At 47.6% G+C, this 22,874-nt stretch overlaps 1 protein-coding gene and 1 long non-coding RNA gene across 2 annotated transcripts in view; both read left to right on the forward strand.

Annotated features, from left to right (window-relative positions):
- Window positions 1–22,874, forward strand: part of LOC116990070 (butyrophilin subfamily 1 member A1-like) — a gene marked incomplete at its 3' end in the record, with an annotated part of 338,852 nt that overhangs the window by 16,807 nt on the left and 299,171 nt on the right. The gene's annotated exons all lie outside the window — the stretch shown is intronic.
- Window positions 13,505–22,874, forward strand: part of LOC116990086 — a 29,442-nt gene continuing 20,072 nt past the window's right edge. The window contains exon 1 of the long non-coding RNA XR_004416406.1: window positions 13,505–13,658. This is a non-coding gene — a long non-coding RNA (uncharacterized LOC116990086). The remainder of the gene's footprint in view (window positions 13,659–22,874) is intronic.

Consider the following 22,874-nt stretch of genomic DNA (forward strand, 5'->3'; position numbering starts at 1 on the left):
GTTCAGGTGGAGTCTGGTCCCAGCCGGGTACAAGTGGAGTCTGGTCCGTCGGAACAGTTCCCTCCTTCCCCAATACTGGGGCCAACATCCCACAGATTCAAATCCACATCTTCCACATCAGTCTTTGATCCATGCGAACAACTCTCTAATCCTCTCAACTCTGTGCCAATTTGCTCTCGGCTCAAGTAGCAACCCAGAGATTATGACCTTCTTGGTTCTGCTGTACAATTTGGTATCTAGCTGATGAAATTCAAGATTGAACCCAGGTCCCTGGAGCTGTGAAGAGCTGCGTCACTGTGCCCCCCTCTCTTTGTTCCTTGCTCCCCGTTGTCATTATTATATTTCCAATTTTATTTGCAGTGTAAATGTGAAATATTTCTGCTTTGTGCAGGATACGGGGTTGAGGAACTAGATTATGGTAAGTACAGGCTGATGTACAATTCAATAAAACCCTCTGCTGTGTGTTATGTCAGCTAAAGCACAGATCATGAATGGTTCAATATAACGTAGAACTGTACAGCACAAGAACAGTCCATTCGGCCCACAATGTCTGTGCAGAACATGGTGCGAAGACCAGCTCTTATCTGCCTGCACATGTTCCACATCCCTCCATTCCCTGTATATCCAGGTGTCTGTCTAAAATGCCACTATGGTATCTGCCTCCACCACTACATCCCAGGTACTGCCCACACTGTGAAAAACAACTTGCCCCACACACATCCATTAACCTTTGCCCCTCTCACCTTAAAGTTATGTCCTCGAGTCTTTGATTATTTTCACCCTGGGAAAAAGATTCTGACTGTCCACCTGTTCTATGCCTGTCATAATTTTATACACTTCTGCCTCAACTACCTCTTCCGACAGCTCGTTCCATAATCCCATCACCCTTTGTGTAAAAGAGTTCCCTCTCAGGTTCCTATTGAATCTCCCCCCCCCCCCCTTACATTAAACCTATCGTTGTTGATTCCCCTACTCTGGGGACGAGACTCTGTGCGTTTACCCGATCTATTCCTCTCACAATACTGCACACCTCTATACGATCACCCCTCATCCTCCTGCGCTATGAGGAATAAAGTCCTAGCCTGCTCAACCTCTCCCTATAGCTCAGGCCCTCGAGTCCTGGCAACATCCTCGTCAATCTGATCTGTACCCTTGTTTAAGAAAGAACTGCAGATGCTGGAAAAATCGAAGGTAGACCAAAATACTGGAGAGATTCAGCGGGTGAGGCTGCATCTATGGAGCGAAGGAATAGGCGACCTTTCAGTGGCGACGTACCTGAAGAGTTGCCTATTGCCTTCGCTCCATAGATGCTGTCTCACCCGCTGAGTTTCTCCAGCAGTTTTGTCTACCTTATCTGTACCCTTTACAGCTTGACAACGTATTTCCTCTAACATGGTGCCCAGAACTGAACACAACTATCCAAATGTGACATCACCAACGTCTTATATATCCGCAGCGTGACCTCCCAACTTATATACTCAATACTGTGACTGATGAAGGCCAATGTGCTGAAACACTTTATGATCACACTATCTACCTGTGACGCCACTTTCAAGGAACTCTGTTACTGAACTCCTACATTAAGTTTGTATTTAATCCTGTATTAAATACCATCAATCATTCCTCAGCCCATCTGCCCAACCGATCAAGATCCTGCTGCAATTTTTGACGACCATCTTCACTATCCACAATACCACCCACTTTTGTGTCATCTACAAACTTGCTAATCATGCCATGTACATTCTCACCCAGATCATTGATATAAGCACAGAACCGTGAGGCTCACCACTAGTCACAGGCCTCCAGTCCGGAAAACAACCTTCCCTCATCACCCTCTGCTTCCCTCCATGAAACCAATGTTCTATCCAATTCGCTATCTCTTCTTGGATCCAATGCGCTCCAACCTCCCTCTGGTTCTACGTTTCTCGCCCCAACTTCAATTATTATCAGATCCATCATTCTCATCCCTTTGTCTTCAGCTCATCACCTCCAGCCTCGGTTCCTGTCTCCACCCTTCTCTCCCACACCTGGTCGTTCTACCAATCACCCCCCCCCACCTGAACCCACCTGACTTGCTCCACCACCTCCCCTCTACTGAACCCACCTGTCTTGCTCCACCCCCTCCCCTCTACTGAACCCACCTGTCTTGCTCCACCCCCTCCCCTCACCTGAACCCACCTGTCTTGCTCCACCCCCTCCCCTCACCTGAACCCACCTGTCTTGCTCCACCCCCCCCCCCTCACCTGAACCCACCTGTCTTGCTCCACCCCCCCTCACCTGAACCCACCTGTCTTGCTCCACCCCCCCCTCACCTGAACCCACCTGTCTTGCTCTACCACCTCCCCTCACCTGAACCCACCTGTCTTGCTCCACCCGCTCCCCTCACCTGAACCCACCTGTCTTGCTCCACCCCCCCCCCCCCTCACCTGAACCCACCTGTCTTGCTCTACCACCTCCCCTCACCTCTACACAGATGCTGCTCTGCCCAATTTATACACACACTGAGAGAGCATTACCAGTGTTGCCCGGTAAATATGTGTATGTTTGTGTGTATGTACACACACTCACACTCTTATACACCCACACACTCTCTCACACACAAGGTCACCGACAAACTCACTCACACTCACGCCCATGCTCATACACACTCACAGACACACTCACACACAAACACAGTCTCACACACACACACACCACATACACACACACACACACAGACACACTCACACAGACACACTCACACAGACACACTCACACAGACACACACACACACACAGACACACTCACTCACTCACCCACACACACTCTGACACACTCACACACTCACACACACACAACATACCCACACACACTCTAATACACACTCACACTCTCTTACTCACAGACACACACACTCACACACTCATAGATGAACAGAGTAAAGTATTTTGCTGTACCCCTTCCCCTGTCTCTTTCTACGGATGGAGCAGAGGGAAGCATGAGAATGAAGAAGTGTCCAGACCCTAGACGTGATCTGTCATTTCCTTACACATGTGTTGCCTGACCCACGGACTTCCTCCAGCTGTTTGTTTTTATTTCTCACCGTTCACCCGCTTCCCGTCCACTTCCACCCCAATTAGGAAACTCCGTGAAACATGTTTTAGTCTATGGGATGTTGGTGGGCGGGAAAACGCCGGGATATCGTCCAGTTGTCCGCCCGCCTGTGCCTGAGGCCGAGCGGCCTCTCCCCCGGTCCCGGGGCCGCGCTGCCCGAGTCTCCCCCCGACCCCCGGGGACTCTCTGATTCTCTGCTTCTCCCCCCAGTCTCCGTCACCCTGGATGTGGAAACAGCGCATGCGCGGCTCGAGGTGTCTGAGGATCGGAAGAGGGTGAGACTGACCGGGACCGTGAGGCGTCTGCCTGACACCGGGAAGAGGTTTACATACTGGGAGTGTGTGCTGGGATCGGAGGGATTCACATCGGGGAGACATTACTGGGAGGTGGAGGTGGCGGGGAGTCGGTGGTGGAGGCTGGGAGTCGCCGCAGAGTCTGTGGAGAGGAAGAGACTGGTCACACTGACCCCGGAGACTGGAGTCTGGAGCATCAGGCGGCTGGATGACGAGTTTGATGCATTCACCTCCCCTCCATCCCCTCTCCCCGCCCGTCCCATCCCCGGGAGGGTGGGAGTTTATCTCAGTTACGAGTCCGGGACAGTTTCATTTTACGACGCGGACACCAAGTCCCATCTCCACACCTTCACTGGGAATAAATTCACGGAGAAACTTTATCCTTTCTTTGAGCCTTGGGATGGCAACTGGCTGAGAATCTGCTCCGGTTCCGCTCCGGGTGTGTAAAAGGGTCGGGTCCCGGGACCGGCGTCAGGAGCGGGGCTCAGGGGCTGTGGGGCAGAAACCCGGTGGACAACAGGTCGGCGCTGAACGAACGGCTCCCATTTAATCCCCAAATTCCGCGTCGTGAAACAAACCCCAGTGAGCGCGGAAATAAAACCAGGGGGAATGTAAATGTGGCCTTGCCGAGGCAGCATGAAGTGTAGACGTGTACAAAATCACGAGAGGAATAGATCGGGTAGATGCACAGAGTCTCTTGCCCAGAGTAGGGGAATCGAGGACCAGAGGACATAGGTTCAAGGTGAAGAGGATAAGATATCTGAGGGGTAACTTTTTCACACAGGTGTATGGTGGGTGTATGGAACAAGCTGCCAGAGGAGGTAGTTGAGGCTGGGACTATCCAATCGTTTATGCAACATTTAGACAGGTACATGGATAGGACAGATTTGGAGGGATATGGATCAAGCGCAGGCAAGTGGGACTAGTGTAGTTGGGACATGTTGGCCGGTGTGGGCAAGTTGGGCCGAAGGGACTGTTTCCATACTGTATCACTCTATGACCAAGAGTCAATGGAAGGGGAGGTTGGTTTGCGCGATGGTCTGGGCTGTGTGCACAGCTCTCAACTGTCACCCATTCCTCCTCTCCATGGATGCTGCCTGTCCCGCTGAGTTACTCCAGCATTCTGTGTCCTTCTTCAGTGTAAACCAGCATCTGCAGTTCCTTCCTACAGATAAAATGCTTTCTGCGGCGCATAGAGTACTAGTGTGATACAGTGTGGAAACAGGCCCTTCGGCCCAACTTGCCCATACTAGCCAACATGCCCCTACTACACTAGTCTTAGAGTGATACAGTGTGGAAACAGGCCCTTCAGCCCAACTTGCCCACACCGGCCAACATGTCCCAGCTACACTGGTCACAGTGTGATACAGTGTGGAAACAGGCCCTTCAGCCCAACTTGCCCACACCGGCCAACAATGTCCCAGCAACACTAGTCACAGAGTGATACAGTGTGGAAACAGGCCCTTCGGCCCAACTTGCCCACACCGGCCAACATGTCCCAGCTACACTAGTCACAGAGTGATACAGTGTGGAAACAGGCCATTCAGCCCAACTTGCCCACACCGGCCAACAATGTCCCAGCTACTCTAGTTACAGAGTGATAGAGCGTGGAAACAGGCCCTTCGGCCCTACTTGCCCATACTAGCCAACAATGTCCCATCTACCTTAGTCATAGAGTGATACAGTGTGGAAACAGGCCCTTCGGCCCTACTTGCCCACACCGGCCAACAATGTCCCATCCACACTAGTCTCAACAAAGCTCTTGTGGCGTCCCCTGGTGGTGAGCCACGCACTGTACATAACCTTCGGCTCTGGATAGACAATAGACAACAGGTGGAGGACTAGGCCATTCGGCCCTTCATGTCCTGGTGACCAGAGCTGGTGGTCACGGGTGCCCCTGGGGATATTTAAGGTGGTAATCACGCACGCGCGCACGGGTTGGTGGGTTTTGTTATATATTTTGATTTTTTATTACACAAATACTTTTATTCAAAAACTAAAAATAAAGATACAGTATTAACACAATCAAAGGCTGCCTATGTTGACAGTTCATCAAATTAATATGACGCCAACTTTATCAACAAACACTCAACCTCCCGCGGCGACCAGCATTCACGGACGGTCTCCAGAGTCCCCGTGGACACCTCGTGTGTGTTCCCTCTCCACACACTGATGGTAACAACAGCGAGGTGAAGCTGCATCCTCCACTCTGCAACTGTGCTCTCTGCCAGCTTCCATCCGTGGCTGTATCCTCAGCCACTGGTCCCCCTCCCCGGGGAACACACACACATATATATACACACGCACATATACACATATATAGTCAAGTCAAGAGAGTTTGTTGTCATGTCTCCCAGATACGACAATGAAATTCTTGCTTGCTGCAGCACAACAGCATATAGTAAGCATAAATACAGAACAGTTCAGTGTGTCTACATAGCATAGACCATATATATACAAATAAATAAACAGATAAAGTGCAATAGGCTGTTATATCATCGGCTGTTACATCAATAGCACATCATCGGCGCCCCGCTCCCTGCCATGGATGCCCTCCACCGAAAACGGTGTCTGAAACGAGCTGGGAAGATCATTAAAGACCCCTCCCACCCCAATCATGGACTGTTTGCCCTCCTCCCATCAGGGAGGCGGTACAGGAGCCTCAGGTCTCGTACCAGTAGGATGAGGAACAGCTTCTACAATCATACCGTCGCATTGCTGAACTCGGAGTCCCGCCGATAGATTCCTCCGGCCGTCCCCATTGTTTAATTATTGTGCATTTTCTATTGTTCTGTATCCTCTTTTTTTTAAATTTCTATATTGCACTACTACGGACTGACGCAAAACTGCATTTCGTTGTACCGATACTCAGTATTTGTGCAATGACATTAAAGTTGAATTGAATTGAATTGAATAGTTCAGAGTTTGTTTAATGGCGAGTTTAATAGCCTGGTGGCTGTGGGGAAGAAGCTGTTCATGAACATGGATGTACCAGATTTCAGGCTCCTGTACCTTCTACCTGATGGCAGTGGAGAGATGGCCAGGATGGCCATAGATGTGGCCCTGGTGGCTAAGGGATCAGAGGGTATGGAGAGAAGGCAGGTACGGGATACTGAGTTGGATGATCAGCCATGATCATATTGAATGGGCCGAATGGCCTACTCCTGCACCTAATTTCTATGTTTCTATGGTGTGTGCCCTTGATGATGCTGGCAGCCTTTTTGAGGCAGCAACTGCGATAGATCCCTTCGATGGTGGGGAGGTCAGAGCCGATGATGGACTGGGCAGTGGTCACAACTTTCTGCATTCTTTTCCGCTCCTAGACGCTGAAGTTGCCGAACCAAGCCACGATGCAACCGGTCAGCATGCTCTCTACTGTGCACCAGTAGAAGTTCGAGAGTGTCCTCTTTGACAAACCAACTCTCCGTAATCTTCTCAGGAAGTAGAGGCGCTGATGTGCTTTCTTTACAATTGCATCAATGTGCTGGGACCAGGAAAGATCTTCGGAAACATGCACGCCCAGGAATTTCTTGACTCATTCCACCATATAAACGGGATTGTGGGTCCCTATCCTAACGCTTCCAAAGTCCACAATCAGTTCCTCGGTGTTGCTGATTTTGAGAGCCAGGTTATAGTGCTGGCACCATTTGGTCAACAGGTTGATCTCACTTCTATACTCTGACTCGTCCCCATCAGTGATTCGTCCCACAACAATGGTGTCCTCGGTGAACTTGATGATGGAGTTCGCACTTTGACCGTCTACATAGTCATGAGTATAGAGCGAGTACAGCAGGGGGCTGAGCACGCAGCCTTGAGGTGCTCCCGTGTGTGTATACACACGCACACGCATATATAAGCACACACACGTACACACATACAGTGGCTTGCAAAAGTATTCATACCCCTTGAACTTTTCCACATTTTGTCACGTTACAACCACAAACGTAAATGTATTTTATTGGGATTTTATGTGATAGACCAACACAAAGTGGCGCATAATTGTGAAGTGGAAGGAAAATGATACATGGTTTTCACATTTTTTTACAAATAAAAAACTGAAAAGTGTGGTGTGCAAAAGTATTTAGCCCCCCCTGAGTCTATACTTTGTTGAACCACCTTTCGCTCCAATTACAGCTACAAGTCTTTTGGGGTATGTCTCTACCAGCTTTGCACATCTGGAGACTGAATTTTTTGCCCATGAATGACTGGGCCATTCTAACACATGAATATGCTTTGATCTAAACCATTCCATTGTAGCTCTGGCTTTATGTTTAGGATCGTTGTCCTGCTGGAAGGTGAACCTCCGCCCCACTCTCAAGTCTTTTGCAGACTCTAACAGGTTTTCTTCCAAGATTGCCCTGTATTTGGCTCCATCCATCTTCCCATCAACTCTGACCAGCTTCCCTGTCCCTGCTGAAGAAAAGCATCCCCACAGCATGATGCTGCCACCACCATGTTTCACAGTGGGGATGGTGTGTTCAGGGTGATGTGCAGTGTTAGTTTTCCGCCACACATAGCGTTTTGCATTTAGGCCAAAAACTTCAATTTTGGTCTCATCTGACCAGAGCATCTTCCTCCACATGTTTGCTGTGTCCTCCATATTGCTTGTGGCAAACTGCAAACGGGACTTCTTACGGCTTTTTTTCAACAATGGCTTTCTTCTTGCCACTCTTCCATAAAGGCCCGATTTGTTGAGTGCACGACTAATAGTTATCCTGTGGACAGATTCTCCCACCTGAGCTGTGGTTCTCTGCAGCTCCTCCATAGTTACCATGGGCCTCTTGGCTGCTTCTCTGATCAATGCTCTCCTTGCCCGGCCTGTCAGTTTAGGTAGACGGCCAGTCTAGGTAGGTTTGCAGTTGTGCCATACTCTTTCCATTTTCGGATGATGAATTGAACAGTGCTCCGTGAGATGTTCAAAGCTTGGGATATTTTTTATAACCTAACCCTGCTTTAAACTTCTCCACAACTTTATCCCTTACCTGTCTGGTGTGTTCCTTGGGCTTCATGATGCTGTTTCTTCACTAATGTTCTCTGACAAACCTCTGAGGCCTTCACAGAACAGCTGTATTTATACTGAGATTAGATTACACACAAGTGGACTACTTTTACTAATTAGATGACTTCAGAAGGCAATTGGATGCACTGGATTTTATTTAGGGGTATCAGAGTAAAGGGGGCTGAATACTTTTGCACGCCACACTTTTCAGTTTTTTATTTGTAAAAAAATTTGAAAACCATGTAGCATTTTCCTTCCACTTCACAATTATGCACCACTTTGTGTTGGTCTATCACATAAAATCCCAATAAAATACATTTACGTTTGTGGTTGTAACGTGACAAAATGTGGAAAAGTTGAAGGGGTATGAACACTTTTGCAAGCCACTGTATATATAAATACACATGCATACACACACACATTTATACACACACACATATATACACACACACATATATATATTCACTCACACATATATATATATATACACACACACACATATATATATATATATACACACACGTGTATGCACACACATTTATAGAAACACGAGTAAATACATATATATATACGCACATATATGTCTGTGAGTGTGTGTGTCTGTGAGTGTGTGTGTCTGTATGTGTGTCTGAGTGAGAGAGTGTGTGTGTGTCTGTGAGTGTGTGTGGCTGTGTGTGTCTGTGAGTGTGTGTGTCTGTAAGTGTGTGTGTGTGTGTGTGTCTGTATGTGTGTCTGTGTGAGAGAGTGTGTGTGTGTGTCTGTGAGTGTGTGTGGCTGTGAGTGTGTGTCTGTGTGTGTGTCTGTGTGTGTGTGTGTGAGTGAGTGTGTGTCTGTGAATGTGTGTGTCTGTGAGTGTGTGTCTGAGTGTGTGAGCGTGTATGAGTGTGTGTGTGTCTGTGTGTGTGTCTGTAAGTGTGTGTGTGTCTGTGTGTGTGAGTGTGTGTGTCTGTGAGTGTGTGTGTGTGTCTGTGAGTGTGTGTCTGTGAGTGTGTGTGTGGGTGTCTGTGAGTGTGTGTGTGTGTGTCTGTGAGTGTGTGTGTGTGGCTGTGTGTGTGTGTCTGTGAGTGTATGTGTGTGAGTGTGTCTGTGAGTGAGTGTGTGAGTGTCTGTTTGTGTGTGCGAGTGTGTGTGTGAGTGAGTGTGTGTGTGAGTGTGTCTGTGAGTGAGTGTGTGTGTATGTTTGTGTGAGTGTGTGTGAGTGAGTGTGTTTGTGAGTGTGTGTGTGAGAGTGAGTGTCTGTGTGAGTGTTTGCGTGTGTCTGTGAGTGTGTGTGAGTGTGTGAGAGTGTGTGTGCGTGTGTGTGTCTGTGAGTGTATGTGTGTGAGTGTGTATGTGAGTGAGTGTGTGTCTGTTTGTGTGTGTGAGTGTGTGTGAGTGTGTGTGTCTGTGAGTGTGTGTCTGTGAGTGTGTGTGTCCGTGAGTGTGTGTCTGTGAGTGTGTGTGTGTGTGTGTTGTTGTGTGTGTGTGTGTGTCTGTGAGTGTGTCTGTGAGTGAGTGTGTGTGTGTGTATGTTTGTGTGTGTGTGTGTATGTGTTTATGTGTGTGTGTGTGAGTGTGTGTGTGAATGTGTGTGTGTGTGAGTGTGTATGTGAGTGAGTTTGTGTGTGTGTGTGTGTCGGGTTGAGGCGTGTTGCTAGGCAACAGTGGGTGGTTGGGCTTCAACTCTCGCGTGGACCGGTCACGTGGTCAGGGGACGACGGTTGGGCGGTTGGAATTCAAACGGTTGGCAGTTGGACCCGGGGACGTGAGGTCTGATGCCGTGTGTGTGTGTGTGTGTGTGACGTGTGTGTGTGTGACGTTGTGTGTGTGTGTGTGTGTGTGACGTATGTGTGTGTGTGACGTGTGTGTGTGTGTGACGTGTGTGACGTGTGTGACGTGTGTGTGTGTGTGACGTGTGTGTGTGTGGTAGAGAGTACAGACGCTGTGAGGGCTGATGCAGAGTTAGCTAGCCATCTATCTATCAAAGATTATAGAGCGGATTATAGATTATAGATCACAAAACGGCGTCGGGAATCACACACGTCATACTAGGCTGTTTTCCGCAGATTGGTGCATCTTGAATCTTGCTCTGTTCTATAGGGAGGTTTCACGGCAGTGGGGTCACGACCCATGACCCGTCCTGTTGCTACGCTACACCAAGTGGATTACACGCGATGAACTGCAGGTAGGCATTTACCATTGTTTCCAACATAGCCGACCCGTTAAAACCCGCCCAAATTGTCAATGTTTGCGCTGTAAATAATTATGGAAATCGGGATTAGCGTGAGAGACATTTATCCCACTTCAGAATTCCAAAAGTGAGGAGAAATGACGGTAGATAGAAGTGAGAGCTGAAGGGACAACAACAGCCAGAGTGCTTGGCGAACATTGGCCGTTTGCTCACTGCATTTCATCAACTAAGGCAATATTTGTGTTTTTTCTTCATTCCTTTGGCATCTAAAAAGTTTCAGAAGTGATAAATCTGGCTGTAATTTTTTTTAATCGCCCATGGTTCTCAAGTGAGGTTTTACATACAAAATGAAAACGCATCTGAAGCAAAATTTACAGCCAGATTTATCACTTCTGAGCCTTATTAGATGCCAAAGGAATCAAGAAAAAACACAAATAATGCCTTACTGTTGATGAAATGCAGCGAGCAAACGCGATAATTCCCAATATTTTCAATGTTTACCAAGCACTTTAGCTGCTGTTGTCCCTTCAGCTCTCGCTTCTATTTACCTTCATTTCGCTTCACGTTTGGAATGCTAAAGTTGGGTACGATGTCTCTCACACTTACCCCGACTCACACAATTTTTTCAGCGCAAAAATGCAACATTTTGGCGGTTTTTAAACGGGTAGGAAAGTACGCGTTTCTAGCATTAATAACATGTACCGGAAGTGCCGGATGTCTTCCAGTTGGATTTAGCTGCTCCGTGCCTCGAGCCCTATGACCCAGTGACCTTTCGTGCAATCACCCTATAATCTGTGCTATCTATCCTCTCTCTCCCACTCTGTCTCTCTCCCCCTCCCCTCTCTATCTCCCTCTCACTCTCTCATTCCTCTCTCTCCCCCACTCTCTATCATTCGTCTCTCTCTCTCCCTCTCATTTCTATCTGTCTCTCATTCCCCTCCCACTCTCTCCCTCCCCCCCCCCCTCTCCCCTCTCTCTCACCAAAAATAATAATATATATATATATATATATTGTACACACACAGAGACATACTGATATATATACTGATATATATATATGTATTTTAAATACACACGCACATATATATAGAAAAATATATGCTGATATATATACAGATGTATATCTGATATATATGCTGATGTCACAGCAGGAGGTTGCTGGGTCAGCTGCGATGTGTGTGCGTGTCTGTGTGCATCTGTGTGAGTGCATTTTTGTGTGTGTGTGTCTGTGTGTGTGAAACATAGAAAATAGGTGCAGGAGGAGGCCATTCGGCCCTTCGAGCCAGCACCGCCATTCATTGTGATCATGGCTGATCGTCCCCAATCAATAACCCGTGCCAGCCTTCTACCCATATCCCTTGATTCCACTGGCCCCTAGAGCTCTATCTAACTCTCTCTTAAATCCATCCAATGATTTGGCCTCCATTACCCTCTGTGGCAGGGAATTCCATAAATTCACAACTCTCTGGGTGAAAAAGTTTTTTCTCACCTCAGTCTTCAATGGCCTCCCCTTTTGTTTAAGTGTGGCCCCTGCTTCTGGACTCGCCCAACATTGGGAACATTTTTCCTGCATCTAGCTTGTCCAGTCCTTTTATAATTTTATATGTTTCTATAAGACCTTCCCCTCATCCTTCTAAACTCCAGTGAATACAAGCCCAGTCTTTTCAATCTTTCCTCGTATGACAGTCCCGCCATCCCAGGGATCAAGCTTGTGAACCAACTCTGCACTGCCTCAATCAAGTTTCAAGTTTCAAGTGAGTTTATTGTCATGTGTCCCTGTATAGGACAATGGAATTCTTGCTTTGCTTAAGCACACAGAACATAGTAGGCATTTACTACAAAACAGATAAGTGTGTCCATATACCATAATATAAATATATACACACATGAATAAATAAACTGTTAAAGTGCAAATAACAGATAATGGGTTATTAATAATCAGAGTTTTGTCCGAGCCAGTTTAATAGCCCGATGGCTGTGGGGAAGTAGCTATTCCTGAACCTGGTTGTTGCAGTCTTCAGGCTCCTGTACCTTCTACCTGAAGGTAGCAGGGAGATGAGTGTGTGGCCAGGATGGTGTGGGTCTTTGATGATACTGCCAGCCTTTTTGAGGCGGCGAATGCGATAGACCCTCTCGATGGAAGGAAGGTCAGAGCCGATGATGGACTGGGCAGTGTTTACTATTTTTTGTAGTCTTTTCCTCTCCAGGGAGCTCAATTTGCCGAACCAAGCCACGATGCAACCGGTCAGCATGCTCTCTACTGTGCACCTGTAGACGTTAGAGAGACTACTCCTTGACAAACCGACTCTCCGTAATCTTCTCAGGAAGTAGAGGCGCTGATGAGCTTTCTTGATAATTATATTAGTGTTCTCGGAACTGTGACTGGCTACGCTGTCATGAGTATAGAGTGAGTACAGCAGGGGGCTGAGCACGCAGCCTTGAGGTGCTCCCGTGCTGATTGTTATCGAGGCTGACACATTTCCACCAATACGAACAGACTGTGATCTGTGAATGAGGAAGTCGAGGATCCAATTGCAGAGACCCAGTTCTGCGAGTTTGGTAACCAGCTTGGAGGGGATGATTGTGTTAAATGCCGAGCTGTAATCGATGAATAACAGCCTGACATATGAGTTTTGTTGTCCAAGTGGTCCAGAGCGGAGTGGAGGGCCAGCGAGATCGCATCCACCGTTGATTTGTTGTGGCAGTAAGCCACAAGGATGTCCTTCCTCAAATTAGGAGACCAAAACTGTACGCAATACTCCAGATGTGGTTTCATCAGAGCCCTATACAACTGCAAAAGAACCTCTTTACTCCTATACTGAAATACTGTTGTTATGAAGGCCAACATTCCATTAGCTTTCTTCACTGCCTGCTGTACCTGCATGCCAACTTTCAGTCACTGGTGTACAAGGACACCCAGGTCTCACTGTACCTCCCCCCTTACACTGTCACTGTCTGATTCACTGTCTTCACTCTGCAGATGATATCTTTCCTGCTGGAGTTCCTGACTGGGTCCTGCCGCTGGTCCTCACCATTTGTCTTCTCATTGCCGCCCACGGTGCTGTGTTTTATTGGAACGTGAAACAAAACAGATGCATTAAAGGTACGTTTGGTTAAACAACAGCGTAAGATGCAGGTCAGGAAATCCGGGCGGGATTCTCCCAGATTCCCACTGTAACTTCAGCGGAAAACCAGAGCACTCTCCGCAGGGCTTCCTCCTTCCAGCAGCCCCTGGGGTAACATTGTGCATGTGTGAGCGGGCGATCGGCGTGGACACGATGGGCCGAAGGGCCTGTTTCCATGCTGTATCTCTGAACTGAAGAAAAGTAAACATTACCAAAGTCGTGTAAATCTTCTCAACGCTGGGTTGTCAGGGTTCCAGTGAATGGCCATCACAGTTGTGTTTCACTTTGGTGTGAAATCCATCCTCAGACTCTGAAGGTGAAACAAAAGGCTTTAGCTGGGGTTGACTAGACAGGGCGAGGGCAGCTTCCAGACACTTATGGTAACTCCAGCCGGGAACAACAGCGAGGTGAAGCTGCATCCTCCATTCTGCAACTGTGCTCTCTGCCAGCTTCATCCATGGCTGTATCCTCAGCCACTGGTCCCCCTCCCCATATACACATATATGTATACACACACACATATATACATATACACACACATTCTGAAGAATGGTCTTGACCCAAAACATCACCCATTGCTTCTCTCCTGCGATGTTGCCTGACCTGCTCAGTTACTCCAGCATTTTGTGTCTACTTCACATACATATATACACCCACACAAACACATATATGCACACACATATATATATATTTACATGTATATGTGTGTGTGAGGATATGCATGTGTGACTATGTCTAAGTGTGGGTATATATACATATACACACATACCCACACTTAGACATACAGTCACACATGCATATCCTCACACACACATATACATGTAAATATATATACACACATATATATGTACACACAGGTATATACAGACACACCACATACACATTTGTGGGTGTATGTACATATATGTGTATATGTATATATGTCTGTATATATAAGTGCGTGTGTGCATATATATACACATGCACACATACACATGCATATTTATATACCCATACACACATATATACATACACACATGTGTGCTTATGTGTGTGTGTGTGTGTGTGTGTGTGTGTGTGTGTGTGTGTCTGTGTGTGTGCGCGCATATATAGAAACAAAAATAGGTGCAGGAGGAGGGCATTCGGCCCTTCGAGCCAGCACCGCCATTCATTTAGGCTGTGGGCCGAGGAGCTTTATTCCAGTGTTTCGTGACCCAAGTCACAGAACTACATGAAATTTTCACATATTGTGTAAAAAAATTATATAAATCACCCCTGAAACTCGTCATGAACAAGACTTGCACATTTTTATTAAATTAGAGAAAAAACGGTGAATATTTCGGGTGTTTTTAGTCCAATCAAAGCACGTTTAACATTGAGTTGTCTGCCAGTTGGCCAATCACGCGCTTTGTTTCAGGCTAGCACACATCATAGCTGAGAGGGCTTCACTGATGCCTGTTTTACTGGAGATTCCGATTAAGGTTCTTTGTCGTGGAAACTTGCAGCAGGGTAATTGAATTTAGTGAGAAAAGCATTAAGAAGTCTGAAAATGTGCAGCTAAGTGGATAGAAGTAGAAGAAAGTCTTGAAAGCAAAGTCCCTGCTGAGATGCTGCAACACAAAGTTGTGAAACTTTGTGAATCAACTCAAACTGAAAGGTAAGATCTAAAGTCTGAATTTATGAAAATTAATCTGTATGGACTTTAATTAATTTAATTACATCGTTTATAATGTGAAAAAAATGAGATTTGGAGGCTGTACATTCACTCATTAATTCACTCATTAATTCCAGGAAAATGGAAGAATATATCTATTTGGAATATATAATAATATATTATATTATATTATTATACCTATATTACTATCTGGAATATTTAATTGAATCCTTTATTTGTCATTCAGACCTTTCGGTCTGAACGAAATGTCGTTGCCTGCAGCCATACATGTAATAATAACAACACACAATAAACACAAATTAACATCCACCACTGAGTTCACCAAGCACCTCCTCACTGTGAGGCAAAAGTCTTAGGGTTACTGTCTCTTCCCTCCTCTTCTCCTTCTGCGCTGAGGCGATACCCCACCGGGGCATGGTAAATCAGTCCCGCGGTTCAATCAACGCGGCCCGGGGGGTGGTCAAAGCTGCCGCCCTCCAGTCCAGCGGACGCAGTTGTTGCCACGGGAGCTCCGGAAAATGGGCACCAGCCTGTGACCTGCGAGCTCCCGATGATGTCGTCCACTGGCCCATGGCCGAGCCCCGGATTCAGGTCGCCGCCGCCTCAGCCACCAGAGCACCGTCTCCGCCCCACGCCGCCCCCATGGGAGCGCCTTCCAGCCCCGCACCGGGCCGCCCACACGGGAGCGCCTTCCAGGTGGGAGCCGGGCCGCCCTCACGGGAGTGTCTCAGCCCCGCGCCGTCCACCCTCACCGGAGCGCCGAGTCGTGCCGCTGCCCGAACGCCGCCGCAGCTCGAAGACGGCCAGCCTCGCGTTGGTAATTCCTGGCTGGCTCTACCTCCGGATCCTCGAGGTCGGTCGCAGGTTGGAGGCCGACAGCTCCGCCATTAGGCCTCAGCTCACGGGGGAAGAGAAGGGGGATACGACAAGAAAGTCGCATTCCCCCGAAGGGAGAGACAGAAAGCCGTGTTTCACCCCCCCCCCCCCCACACATAACACAACCTAATAACCAAAAGTTTAACTGAACAAGACCAAAAAAACACCACAAAAAAGTAAAAACAGACAGACTGCAGGCGAGCCGCAGCCGTTTCACAGCGCCGCCACCTATATATATAGGTATAATAATATATTATATTATTATACCTATATTACTATCTGGAATATATATAGGTATAATGATATATAGTTTAAATGAACTGCAACACGGAAATAGACTGCCCATCGTTACTTTCCCGATCTCATTTTATAATTAGTTTAATTAATTAATGTGCATCTTTTGGCAATGACGAGTTATGACTTCCTTCTCAATTATATTTCATCTAAATCTGTGGAAAATTTCATGTAGTTTGGTGACAAAAGCTGATTTCTAGACACATTTTTGATGCTCGGCCGACAGCCTAATTGTGATCATGGCTGATCGTCCCCAATCAATAACCCGTGCCTGCCTTCTCCCCATATCCCTTGATTTCACTAGCCCCTTAAATCCATCCAGTGAATTGGCCTCCTCTGCCCTCTGTGGCAGGGAATTCCACAAATTCACAACGCTCTGGGTGAAAATGTTTTTTCTCACCTCAGTCTTAAATGACCTCCCCTTTATTCTAAGACTGTGGCCCCTGGTTCTGGACTCGCCCAACATTGGGAACATTTTGCCTGTATCTAGCTTGTCCAGTCTTTTATAATTTTATATGTTTATCTAAGATACCCCCTCATCCTTCTAAACTCAAATGAATAAAAGCCTAGTCTTTTCAATCTTTCCTCATGTGACAGTCCCTCCATCCCAGGGATCAATCTCGTGAACCTATGCTGCACTGCCTCATTCACAAGGATGTCGTTCCTCAAATTAATAGACAATAGGTGCAGTAGTAGGCCATTTGGCACTTTGAGCCAGCACCGCCATTCAATGTGATCATGGCTGATCATCCCCAATCAGTACCCCGTTCCTACCTTCTTCCCATATTCCCTGACTCCGCTATTTTTAAGAGCCCTATCTAGCTCCCTCTTGAAAGCATCCAGAGAGCCTTCCTCCACCACCCTCTGAGGCAGAGAATTCCACAGACTCACCACTCTCTGAGAAAAAGTGGTTCCTGGTCTCCGTTCTAAATGGCTTACTCCTTATTCTTATTAAGAGACCAAAATTACACAAAACTCCAGATGTGGTCTTATCAGAACCCCATACAACTGCAGAAAAACCTCTTTACTCCTATACTGAAATCCTCTTGTTATGAAGGCCAAAATTCCATTAGCTTTCTTCACTGCCTGCTGTACCTGCACGGCAACTTTCAGCGACTGGTGTACAAGGACACCCAGGTCTCACTGCACCTCCCCCTTACCTAACCCCATTGAGATAATAATCTACCCCCTTGTTTTTGCCACCGAAGCGGATAACCTCACATTTATCTACATTATACTGCCTCTGTCACGCATCTGCCCACTCACTCAACCTGTCCAGGTCACCCTGCAACCTCCTAACATCCTCTTCACAATTCACATTGCAACCCAGCTTTGTGTCATCCACAAATTTCCTAGTGTTGCTCCTGATTCCCTCTTCCAAATCATTAATATATATGGTAAACAGTTGCGGCCCCAACACCGAGCTTTGCGGCACTCCGCTCGCCACTGCCTGACATTCTGAAAAGGACCCATTCACTCCTACTCTTTGCTTCCGGTCTGCCAACCAATTTTCTATCCACGTCAACACCCTACCCACAATGCCATGTGCTCTAATTTTAGTCACCAGACTCCCGTGCGGGACCTTATCAAAGGCTTTCTGAATGTTTAGATACACTACATCCACTGGCTCCCCTTCATCGATTTTACTTGTCACACCCTCAAAAAATTCCAGATTAGTCAAGCATGATTTCCCTTTCATAAATCCATGCTGACATGGACTAATCCTTTTACTGCTATCCAAATGCCCCATTATTACCTCTTTAATAATTGACTCCAGCATCTTTCCCACCACCGAATGCAGGCTAATTGGTCTGTAATTCCCTTTTTTCTCTCTCGCTCCTTTATTATCTGAATGGTGGCCGATTAGGAAAGGGGGAGATGCAACGAGACCTGGGTGTCATGGTACACCAGTCATTGAAAGTAGGCATGCAGGTGCAGCAGGCAGTGAAGAAATTGAATGGTATGTTAGCATTCATAGCAAAAGGATTTATGTATAGGAGCAGGGAGGTTCTACTGCAGTTGTACAGGGTCTTGGTGAGACCACACCTGGAGTATTGCGTACAGTTTTGGTCTCCTAATCTGAGGAAGGACATTCTTGCCATAGAGGGAGTACAGAGAAGGTTCACCAGACTGATTCCTGGGATGTCAGGACTTTCATATGAAGAAAGACTGGATAGACTCGGTTTGTACTCGCTAGAATTTAGAAGATTGAGGGGGGATCTTATAGAAACTTACAAAATTCTTAAGGGGTTGGACAGGCTAGATGCAGGAAGATTGTTCCCGATATTGGGGAAGTCCAGAACAAGGGGTCACAGTTTAAGGATAAGGGGGAAATCTTTTAGGACCGAGGTGAGGAAAACATTTTTCACACAGAGAGTGGTGAATCTCTGGAATTCTCTGCCACAGAAGGTAGTTGAGGCCAGTTCATTGGCTATATTTAAGAGGGAGTTAGATGTGGCCCTTGTGGCTAAAGGGATCAGGGGGTATGGAGAGAAGGCAGGTACAGGATACTGAGTTGGATGATCAGCCATGATCATATTGAATGGCGGTGCAGGCTCGAAGGGCCGAATGGCCTACTCCTGCACCTATTTTCTATGTTTCTTGAAAAGTGGGATAACATTAGCTATCTTCCAATCCACAGGAATTGATCCTGAATCTTTTAAACATTGGAAAATGATCACCAATGCGTCCACTATTTCTAGAGCCACCTCCCTGAAGACCCTGGGATGTAGACCATCAGGCCCAGGGGATTCAGTCCAATTAGCCTACCCAATACTATTTCTCGCCGAATGAAAATTTATTTCAGTTCCTCTACCCCCTTAGATCCTCTGTCCGCCAGTACATCTGGGAGATTGTTTGTGTCTTCCTTAGTGAAGACATATCCGAAGTACCTGTTCAACTCCTCTGCCATTTCCTTGTTACCCATAATAATTTCACCCGTGTCTGCCTTCAAGGGACCCACATTTGACTTTGCTATTCTTTTTCCCTTAACATATCTAAATAAGCTTTTACAGTCCTTCTTTATATTCCTGGCCAGCTTTCCCTCGTACTTCATCTTTTCAGCCCGTATTGCCCGTTTTGTTTCCTTCTGTTGTCCAATGAAAGTTTCCCAATCCTCTGGCTTCCGGCTACTCTTTGCTGTGTTATACATCTTTTCTTTTAGTTTTATTCTATCCCTAAATTCTCTTGTCAGCCACGGTTGCCTCCTACTCTCCTTAGAATCTTTCTTCCTTTTTGGAATGAAATGATCCTGCGTCTTCCGGATTATGCCCAGAAATTCCTGCCATTGCTGTTTCACCGTCATTCCTGCTAGGATCCCTTTCCAGTCTACCTTAGCCAGCTCCCCTCTCATGCCTTCATAGTCCCCTTTGTTCAACTACATCACTGACACTTCCAATTTAACCTTCTCCTTCTCAAATTGCAGATTAAAACTAATCATATTATGATCACTACCTCCAAGCGGTTCCTTTACCTCGAGTTCTCTTATCATATCTGGTTTATTGGACAACACTAAATCCAGAATTGCCTTTTCTCTGGTCGGCTCCATTACAAGCTGCTCTAAGAATCCATCTCGGAGTAAATTTTGCTTCAGAGGCGTTTTCTTTTTGTATGTAAAAACCCACTTGAGAACCATGGGCGATTTCAAAATTTTATAGCCAGATTTATCACTTCTGAAACTTTTTAGATGCCAAAGGAATCAAGAAAAAACACAAATAATGCCTTAGTTGATGAAATGCAGCGAGCAAACGGCCAATGTTTGCCAAGCACTCTGTCTGTTGTTGTCCCTTCAGCTCTCGCTTCTATCTACCGTCATTTCTCCTCACTTTTGGAATTCTGAAGTAGGATAAATGTCTTTCACGCTTATCCCGATTTCCATAATTATTTACAGCGCAAAAATTGACAATTTCGGCGGGTTTTAACGGGCCCACTACGCTGGAAACAATGGTCAGCGCCTACCTGCAGTTCATCGCGTGTACTCCATTTGGAGTAGCCTAGCAACAGTATGGGTCATGGGTCGACTGCCGTGAAACCTCCATATATATATATATATATCCAATTCCAATCCCAGCATACACGGCCCGTCTATAAACCTCTTCCCGGTGTCAGGCAGACTCCTCCGGGTCCAGGTCAGTCTCACCCTCTTACGACCCTCAGACACCTCGAGCTGCGGACCAGCTGTTTCCACATCCAGGGTGACGGAGACTGGGGGGGAAAAGCAGAGACTCAGCGTGGACCCGGGACTGAGAGAGGGCGAGGGGGGGGGGGGTGAAGATGGGCTAAACTGAATACTGGGCCACTCTGTCAGAGTTGTCCAAGACTCCGGCCTGCATTGAGGAAACCTGTTCGCAATAACCAACCTGATCTCCCAGTGGCTCAGCACTTCAACTTTCCCTCCCATTCCGAATCCGAGAACACTATGCAATTATCAAGAAAGCTCATCAGCGCCTCTACTACCTGAGAAGATTACGGAGAGTCAGTTTGTCAAGGAAGACTCCCTCTAACTTCTACAGGTGCACAGTAGAGAGCATGCTGACCGGTTGCATCGTGGCTTGGTTCAGCAATTTGAGCGGCCTGGAGAGGAAAAGACTACAAAAAGTAGTAAACACTGCCCAGTCCATCATCGGCTCTGACCTTCCTTCCATCGAGGGGATTTATCGCAGTCGCTGCCTCAAAAAGGCTGGCAGTATCATCAAAGACCCATACCATCCTGGCCACACACTCATCTTCCTGCTACCTTCAGGTAGAAGGTACAGGAGCCTGAAGACTGCAACAACCAGGTTCAGGAATAGCTACTTCCCCACAGCCATCAGGCTATTAAAACTGGCTCGGACAAAACTCTGATTATTATGAACCCGTTTTCTGTTATTTGCACTTTATCAGTTTATTTATTCATGTGTGTATATATTTATATTATGGTATATGGACACATTTATCTGTTTTATAGTAAATGCCTACTATGTTCTGTGTCCTTAAGCAAAGCAAGAATTTCATTGCCCTATACAGGGACACATGACAATAAACTCACTTGAATCTGACCTTTCTGTCCTGAGCCTCCTCCATGGCCAGAGTGAGGCCCAGTGCAAATTGGAGGAGCAGCACCTCATATTTCACTTGGGCAGTTTACACCCCAGCGGTATGAACATTGACTTCTCTAATTTCCCCTTCTCAGCTCTCCCTCAGCCCTCTGGCTCCACCTCTTCCTTTCTTCTTCCCCCCGCCCCCACTTGTCTAGCTTTGAGGAAACTTCGCCCGGTTTCACTTTCTTCACCGCGCCCATTTCTGGCTTCCATTTGATGAAAACTTGAGAGGATTTCAACCTCTCTCTGTCTCTGTCTCTGTCTCCCCCGGCGGCCGCTGTTCCCCTGCGGGAGTCCCGGACTCCAGGCTGAAGAAAGCGCTCTGTCTGACGCCGGTTACTTTACTCCGCGCTGTTGCTGGGCGCCGGTGACAGACTCGGCCCCCGGGGGTAAGGAGGGTCCCGGCCGGAGGGAGGGAGGGAGGGAGGGGAAGCGGCCGCGCCGGCCGGGGATTGATCAGGTGAGTGGGGTCTCCGGGACAACTCACGGCGCCGGAGCCGCTGGGACAAAGCGATCGATCACTCACCCGTTTGCAGCGGCATTCGGTGAAAGGGAATCCCCGCTGTCCCGGCCCGGCCCGGCCCACTGCCCCCGGGGCACGACTCGGTCCCAGGCCCCGGTAGGTTTCCGGGCACGGCTCGGTCCCAGGCCCCGGTAGGTTTCCGGGCACGGCTCGGTCCCAGGCCCCGGTAGGTTTCCGAAGTCTGGTCGCTCGGGAGCCGGTGCGGGTCAGGGAGGGAGGGAGGGAGGGAGGGAGGGAGGGAGGCGGCTGTCGGTGACACATCGGGAGAGCTGGCCGGTCACCGGGATTTGTTTAATCCCAGTGGTCACATTCTGTATGTGACGGGCGGGCGGGCGGGATGTGGCCGCGATTGCAAGAAGGGAACTTGCTGCTCCACTGTGTGAAACTCTGGGCCGGCGGCGGCGACAAACTACGCTGAAACAGTCAATGTGTTACTGCTGAGAACATATTAATGTAACAACCAGAATTTCACAGCGACTGCCTCCTCTGTAACCCCCTTCCTCACTTCCTACTTACCGCACTCCCCCAAGCCCGGCGCGGTCTCCCTGAGGAACCCCGGTCTCAGAGCAGCTCCTCGGCTTTCTTATATAGGGGGGTTGCACGTATGGTCACTGGGTCATAGGGCTTGACGCACGGAGCCGCTAAATCCATCTGGAGGACAACCGGAACTTCCAGGATATGTTATTAATGCAAGAAACGCGTACTTTCCTACCTGTTAAAAACCGCCAAAATGTAGAATGTTTGCGCTGAAAAAAATTGTGGGAGTTGG

The sequence above is a fragment of the Amblyraja radiata genome, chromosome 30 (assembly GCF_010909765.2).
Source record: "Amblyraja radiata isolate CabotCenter1 chromosome 30, sAmbRad1.1.pri, whole genome shotgun sequence".
NCBI classification, from domain to species: domain Eukaryota; kingdom Metazoa; phylum Chordata; class Chondrichthyes; order Rajiformes; family Rajidae; genus Amblyraja; species Amblyraja radiata.